Below are 8884 nucleotides of genomic sequence, written 5' to 3' on the forward strand. Positions count from 1 at the left end.
GTGACCTTGAAGGAGTCTGAGTATGAGATTGAAATAAATTAAAAACCTTGGTGGCCTCCATAAAGGGAAATAAATGACAAGTGAGAAGAGAAATGGAAAATAAAATGTGTGTGTTTGCTTTGGCTGGCCTTTCTTTTTATTTTTTTTCTTTTAATTGCATTTTTATTTCCTGCGCAGATAACCAAAAGAAGCTTAGAGCAGACTTTATGAGAAAAGGAACTTGGCTTGACTTTATTACCACCAACTTTTCAAAAGTAGCCTTCAACATCACAGACTGATATGATAAGTGAATCTCAAATAGACATTTGCTTATTGCTCCCCATGGGGAACTGATTTGTTATTTGTTTTATTATTTCATCTGTTTTAATCTTCATGTTGTAATTATATTGGTTCCTGGACATCATCTCAGGAGTGAGCTGTATTACAGTGAGAACCCAGGACAGTTTCAAGAGAGTGCTGGGTAAACTGATAATTCAACAATTCCCTTTTGTTTCTTCCTACAACTAAGGTATTTTAAGATAAGAGCAAGAAGAAAAAATGTCTTTAAACTATTTGTCATGTCACGGTAAGCAGTGTGAACCATTGCACGTATGTGCACTGCTCAGATGGTTCAGTCACCTTTATTCCATTCTTTCACACCAGACAAATTTGTTTACATATTTAACAGGTTAAGAATGATGAAATTCACATGGGAAACATTTCTACAGGAAGTGTTCTCACGAAACTCAAGTTTTACACGATACCACTCTTTCTCGTGTGTTTTGGGTTTTGCTGTCTGAAAGAGGAGTTTACACAGTGTCACCAAAACCCACGAGCCAATGTATTCCTCAAACTAAAACTTCCTGGACTATTCTGATGTCCTTCCCATCCCTTTCTAAAATGTTGGTGTGCAAGAACAGAACACTTTTTCACTCTGAGAGAGTTAAATCCGACATAATTAATCTTAGCTGTTTATAGGAGATTTATTCTGCAATAAATGTCCCTTTTCATGTAGCTCTATTGATTAATTTGGCAGACTTCAAAAGAATAAAAAAACTATTAAATAATTGTCCTAGAGACTAAAACATTTAACTCAAAAGTCATATGACAATTTCCAGGGACTGTGTTTGTAGACACAGTGAAGTAAGAATTCCTTTAGGAAAAAATGAGATTTTAATTACTGACTTCTAGCAAGACATGATTAACAAGGGCTTCTCATCCTTACTTATGAAATCCCAAGTGTCTGCTCCTGCATCTACTGTTTCTTAAGTAAAATCCCCAAACTTCCTTCCAGTTCTCAGAGCAGCCTCATTAAATCAACTGTAGTTAAACCTCCAGTAGATTAGAGCTGGTTAGGGGAATGTAGATGTAACACTTGATTACCTTTCTAAAGCTGATGACATGAATTGATTTTTAGAGATTGGTCAGCCCCACCACTGCCAGCGAGCCACCTCCTCTCCACCCCCAGTTTTCCCAAGAATGGGAGTTAACCTGTGCATTTAACAGGCTTGCAGTAAACATATTATTCTGCTCACGGGTGACAGCTGGAGTTTTTTCTCAGAATAAGAAAGCCCCACAAGTTCTGTGATCCATTGATGCTGTATGGTTTGTATTATCTTTAGAAAAGACACACTACCAGGGAAAAATATGGTATATCATCTCAGCAGGGGACTTGGAGCTGTTTAGCACTATGTAATTGGATCTAGGACTAATCCTTAACTTTGATGAGGCCAAGAGGAGTTACACCACTGCTATTTCCAGCACATTAATGATAGACAAAATGCTTAAACACACTGTCTAACACTTGACTGTAAAGGACTGAGTACATTTCAGAGTCAAGTTTTGGTTCTATATTATGCCTTTGGATAATTCTTGCTTTCTTTGGTCAATACACATATGATTTCTATAATTTGAAGCACACAATAATTTAGCAAAAGTAATAAACAAAAAATGCATTCAAAAATAATCATTTTACTCAATTATGATGTGCCTTAGATGAATATTGTAATAGTCTGCCTTTATTATGTAACAAATAAACAAAAGGAATATTTAAATCAAAGAACTGTCTGCTGCTTTAATACAAGGTAAAACAACATCCACTTTGAATAATTCACTGTTGGTATTGCATTTCTTGGATTGGCTGTTAGTTTAGCCATTGTGGAATATTATTGTACAGTAAGTTAGAGAGAACAGAGCATTATTCTTCTATACATTATTTGTTGTGGGGTTAATTATCAGGCTGATTTTAATATTTGGTCACTAGCACGGTCTTACATGATTTAATTTGTCTTTTCTACATATTTTTGATTGCTTATTCACAGGTTGTTTGTTTTTTTTTGTATTTTGGTCATCTTCCAAGCTGTTTCATTTGTCTCATATGTAGGCTACAAATGTTTTATATGGCTCATATGCATTCACACAGTAGGTGCCCAAGGCAATGAAGTTGCACTACAAATGTAATAATTTCTGAATCAACTATACAATTCCTATGCTGGAGTTATATCTGCAAAATCTTTCGGGTAATGTATTTCATTTTAAAAGCTTCATATGTTTACTTGAATGATCTGTTTAATAAGGGATGCATTTAATGATGACAATTGCTTTTTTCTCCTAAGCACATTTCATGCTAAGGAATTCTCAAATTACATTGAGAAAGGAGTTTTCTTCATCCACTCTCAAAATTCAGTGTTGAAAGAGAATAATAATTTTTCAGCTTGGACCAAGAACGTCTGGAAACATATATTTCCCTAATAGAAAATGTAATGGCCTTTGTTGTCTGTGAATTGCAAACACAGTCCCTTTTTACAGAAGATCTTGCCTATGGAGCATCACGTACTAGGCTTCCTAAAGCACAATTTTTCTGACTTGGAAGCATAAGAGTAGGGTTAGTAGTCTCTTGCCAGTTTTGAACCTATAGTTCAAGGCAGTCTAGGTTTTTCAAACTTAACTTGTAGCACTAGAACAGCTCCTTCAGTTTTTGAAGTGCCAGCTTAATGAATCATTCCCAACAAAATAGCTGCTTCTGAGATTTCAGCCAAAGCCCTACTGCTCTTGCAGGAGCCTATATGCTTTTATCTTGCACATTGGTCTGAGCTGCAAAAATGTTCCAGTTTGTCACATACTGTTCTGTACTGTCACTTAGAAATATGCTTGTGCTTGCTCAGTGAATATTGATAAGATACCTTGAGACTGTGATAAAAATGGGGCAAAGAGTAGATATCTTTCAAATTTGATAAATAAAGTCTTTAAAATAGTGATAAAAGACTTCTGAGAGTCCATTATTGAGAATGAATTCTCAGAGGTGTACATGAAGTTAGGGGCTTATTGTTTGGTCATGCTTTTTCAAAGGTTTTACTCTGTGTTCTAAGAAAAAGCTCTTTGAAGGTCATGTTTGAATTCGAAGCTGTACTTATTGTCTGTTTTTCCATGCTATCTACATTAGTGTTGCATATCACATTTGGGAGCCCAATACCTCCTGAAGGTAATATTTTCTAATTCCACTTATCCTACCCTCTGGTGTAGCATTTGTCAGTGCAGGTTTGTGTCTGCAGGTGTTGATAAGGTAGAAAAAGCTACCTGACTAACATTATTATATTGCTTATTTTTTCCTAGGTAGTTTGAAATGATTATCACTGCTGGACTATAGTCATGTGCTAAAAGATAGCCTGCCCTCCTTCTGCTATACCACCCTCACTACTTTAAAGCAGAGGTAGCTGTGCAGATTACCTGGCTGTGAAAAATCTTACAGTAACAGAGAGTGGGAAGGAGGGAAGAGCCTGGGAAGAACAGAGATGGGGGAGGATCTGCTTTTCACTGCAGGTGTTATTCTTGTACTGAAGGCTGTGGCTTCTTGTTCAGGTGTCTTAGTGGGCAATTAATCTCTTGCTGTTAGAGAGCAGCACTGAACATAACCACTAAACTACTGATGGTAATGGAGGTCATAGAAAAAGAAGGGAGCACTAAAAGTGAGCCATAAACCCCTCTGCAGTTGATTTTACTCTGTGAGATGTTGAATTCTGCACCTGCTATCCTCAGCAAGGGAAACATGTGGGTCCCCCAGCTCTGAGATGTATCCTGAGAGTGGCACATCTGGCCTTGTGCCTCTGCCTGTGAACTTCTACTTGAAAATTAATCTTGTTCCATTAATATTTTTCTTTGCCTGTGGGAGAAAAATAAAATGCCCCACTGCCTGGAAACAACCACACTTTGATTGTCACATGATCTTAAACCCAGTACTTCTATGAGAGGTTAAAAAACTTACCTGTGTGCTTGAAGCATAATAAAACAGGAGACATGCTCAGGATCCCTTTTCAGCTGTACAGACAGCTCAGCTGTACTGCGTCTGCTGCAGCTCTGTGCCTTCCTCAGCAGAGCATCAGACCAGCTGTAGGCATAAATACAACTTGGCATGTTCGACCAGACCTGCCTTTCAACACCTCCCATGTGACAAAACAATCCCTCTTTTCTGTTTGTTTGTAATAGGCACAAGCACCCTAAAACATGTTTAGCTATAATGGAGATAGTTACCGAGTCTCTCAAATCCCCTTTTTCCCCAGGCTCAGGAATAACAGCACTGGGATCAAAACATAGGTAATATGCTCCTTGGAGAAAGAGTGTGTTCCTACACCATAGAAGAAAAGTTTGTGTAGTTTCAGCATCTTTTGTCCCCCTATTTTTGTGTTGTCTTTTCATCTTTCTACTGTCATAGCTTCAGGAGCTGCTGCAAGATATTCTTATGCATTTAATCCATCATGATGACCAGTGTAGAAGGGCACAGGCTGGTAATTAGCCCAGCTTCATGGGTTGTCAGCATGTTCCATGAGAATCCAGTATTTCAGTCAGCCATGTGATTGTGAACAGGCTTCTTAACTCCAAAAGTTTCCAGCAAAGATGTCTAAAATGTTATCATTAGATGGATGCAAAATATGTGTTTGCACGGACAAATAAGTGGATGACATTTTTAGCAACCAATTTATATATGTTGGGCAAATCTTTTCAGCCTTAGAAACCATAGAGGATCAAAATAGCTTAATCATAATTCTGGTTTCACCAGGATCCTATGAAGATTCATTAGATAATGTGTGAAAGTAATAGGGAACTGTTTTCTGTGACTGTCTCACTCTAGTTTTGGAGGATGAACTAGTAAGCTTATTTTTAAATCCTCCTTACAGTTTTGGAATTATTATTCTCATTCACATGCCTAAATTCCAATTAAATCGAGATTTAATCACACTTCATTGGCTCAGTGCTAAGCAAAGGCATCCAGTATGTTATCAGACATTGCTAATAGATGTGGCACCTGTGAGAGATCTGATAACCTCTCGGAGCACCATCTTAGAGTGGGCACCCACCAAAGGTGCTAGACAGATCTGTGAGAGCAGTTTAGCTGAAATACCAAGGGAAAATTCAAACTGCTCTCTCACATTCTGCATAAAGTCTGAAAATGCCTGGCCTACTCTAGCTACATACTTTGGAGCCAGAAAAAATTCCTCAGGCACCATGGCAGAAGCTTCTGCACCTGGTCAGAAGCCCTGGCAGGAGAGGTGAGGCACTGTGCCTAAGCAACCATGCAATGTGATAAGAATGACCTTAAAACCCAGTCATGCTGGGCTTGTATTGCACTCTTTTGAATGATTATGTAGTTTCTCTGAACAGTTTGCTCTCCCAAGCATGAGGACAGTTTGTTTCCACAACGTCCATGGTGCAAAATAAAATCAAGCCATAGGCTAGACACTCTTGGCACATAGAAGAGAAGCTGACACCTTGCCTTCTTGCAACTTAAAGGAACATCTAAGCACAATATAAGCACAGTGCTTATCTTAAGGATATGGATATGGCTGGGAACTCTTCTTGGCTTTAGCCAGAACCCTCCTACAGCCAGGACAAGTCTCCCTGGTTGCTTGTGGGGACAGACGGTTCTTTGAATAGATACCTGATTCCTGGAGAGGTCACATGATAAAATTAGGCTTATTCTAACTTGTGGAATTTATCTCACCATTTTTATATTCCTTGTGAAAAAAGACCATTTCACTACCCTACCTGTCCTGGGATTCAGTGCCTGGAGAGGGAGTTATGCATATGGCCCTAAGCCTCTTGAGGTTATATCAGAAGTGCATGGCAGGAACTGAAGCTACATCTGGTGAGCTTTGGTCCTGGCCTATGGATCCAGCAACCCACAGATTTGCTATTTAACTTTGGCTATGAATACAACATTTTGGGTTTCTTTCAGCAAGGACACTTTTTTATGATGGCAGCTGAAATAGTAATTATTACTTTGCAACTAAACTGGGCAGGGAAGAAGGAAATGCTGGGGTTTTTTTATTACTCACAGTATTTATTGTCCAAGATTGCTTCTCAGGTAATTCATGGTGAGCATTTTTTTCATTTTGCTTTTTAAAATGCCCTCTTTGCTTGTATCATTTAAATTTTATAATTTAATTCTTGTTTTGGTAGCTTATTAAGTTTTTGATTTATGGCGAAGATTTTTAGAGTCCTGCTCCTTCATTAGTGTATTCAACATTTACACTTCTTGGAATAAGCATAGATATAAATAGAAGGTGTGTTCATTTAAGCAAGACCTGGAAATGTTTTCATACTAATCATTACAATAATGAGCAACTGATTAAATTATTGATCTTTCAGGATAAACAGTACCTTAAAAAGTCGTGGAACTAGGTGTTTAAAGCTGATGGAGACACTTTTTTCATTAGTGTAAGATCTGACCCATGAATATAATATGCCCCATCTGCTGAAATAATGGCCGTGTGCATATTACCAGTCTCCCCAGCATTTTGTTTTCAAAAATACGGAAATGATCATTACTTTATTGCTGTTCTAAAACAGAATAATATTTTTCTTCTACCTGGTATGGCCATTATTCATACATGTCTCTTATTTAAGCTGAAGCTGTATTTCATGAGGTTGAAGGTCCATTTATTCCAAACATTCTTGGCACTATATAGAAACCTCAAAGTGCGTTGTTTTCATTTCTGACAGAAAACGATGCATGACATATTTTGTTAATGTATTGAACATATGTAGTACCTGCTCTATAACAAAATGTACAAAATTAATAGCCTGTAGCTGTTTTTTTTTCAATTCAGAACTGATGCATGGGCAAAACATATGCACTTAATCTATCAATATAAGCCATTAAGATTAACCTGTCCTGTAGTTGATTCTCAGTGTAAAGAGTTTTTCTGCTGTGATAAGGTAGGTGAATTGTCATGTGGTACAATTCTGGCTCCCAGAAAATGTTATAGTAACTCAAATAATAGCAGCTTCTATGCCTATACATCATGACTTTCCATTGTGTTTTTACTGAACATCTATGTAAACCCATACTTTTTTCCCCCTGCATAAATTTAGGCTGATAGAGTAAACCACTATGGCCATGGCAATAATAGCAATCAGGAAGTGAAAATTTTGTGTTGCTACTTTAGGTCAGTCACAGCAATAAGAGTATTTCTCCACCCCTTCAAACTATTAATTCAAAATGGCTTTAAAAATACTTTAGGTACAATAAAATGGTCTACTTCTTCAATGAAGTTGGAGTAAGTTCATATCACTGGCTTAAGCTATTATTATTTTTTGTTGCAATTACCATGTTTGATGAACTGAATGTCTGATGATATGTTCCCCCTTCTGCACTCACAAAATCTGCTTGTACTTTGAAATATTCCTTCACCTTCTGAAGCTTGCTTAGAAAAAGTTTAACTTGCACTAGGGGTTGGAATATAAAAGCAAATTGATGCATTGATTTCCCCATTTCGTCACCTCTAGAGAACAATTCATAAAGCACGGAAGTTCTAACTAGTCAATCAATAGTTGCTACTTAAATCAGAGACACTGCAGATAGCCTGTTGTTATTAAAAGTGTTCTTCAGAAGATGATAATAAATGAAAAGAGAGGAACCAATTCAACCTCTGAGTGGAGTTCAAGATTGACACATCAAAGGAAGGGAAGCTGCACATGCAACTCATCTTTTTTTTTTTCCCAGAGAGAAATGGGAAAAGCATATTTCCGTAAAAACTTTCCAACTCTTAAGAACGGGAATAACCTGAAATACCAAAAAGTTTTGTGAAAAATCCTAACACCACAATGACATGGAAGTCTCTGTCAGACCCCTGGGAGGTTTGAACCCCTGACTCCCCAAACCCAGTCCAGAGGACTGAGTTCTGTATTGCAGCCTGCTCTTGCATCAGACACCCCCGTGTTCCCACAGCAGAGGAGAGGTGAAAGTCTCAAGACTTAAGAGACCCGTCTGAACAGACAGTCTGAGCTGGGAGCCTCCGAGCAACCTCAGAGCCAGGCAGTTTGCGTGTTTGATGCTCCTGCATGATTTCTGGAACATGGTGAGGAGATGTGGGAGTCAGGAGACAAGGTTTTCATTTCCCTGGAAAATTTTAAAGATTGTTATTTCATTCTGGATGAAATATAGGGATTTGGCTTTAGCTAAAAAAAATTAAAAATCATATGGAATGGGAATTTTAAGCTTTGAACACTTCATCTATAAAAGATTTCGCAATACTCTTGTGAATGATGCAGCTGACAAACGTGTCCCTCCATGTGATGGCAATGAAGGAAACTAAAATTACAGCACAAGATGCAGTTCTGAGTGTTCTTGTTCTGAAGCTGAACTTTAGAGTTGTGAATAATGCACACTCTAAATTAAATTGATTAGGCTGTTTATCAGCTTTTGGGAATTTGTTATTTTCCTACACCCATTACAAGGGTATATGTCTTGATCTTAAATTGAGGAGCTAACAGCAGAGTAAGGTAAGGTGTGATCTTGCTGCCTTTCATCTGAGAGCACTCGAGTTGCTCAGGCACATGAGGTGGGACATGAGAATGGGGGCCGTGGTGGGCACTGTATGGGTTGAGACAGGAGGGACCACTGTAGAAC

The sequence above is a fragment of the Sturnus vulgaris genome, chromosome 1 (assembly GCF_052056855.1).
Source record: "Sturnus vulgaris isolate bStuVul1 chromosome 1, bStuVul1.hap1, whole genome shotgun sequence".
Lineage (NCBI taxonomy): Eukaryota > Metazoa > Chordata > Aves > Passeriformes > Sturnidae > Sturnus > Sturnus vulgaris.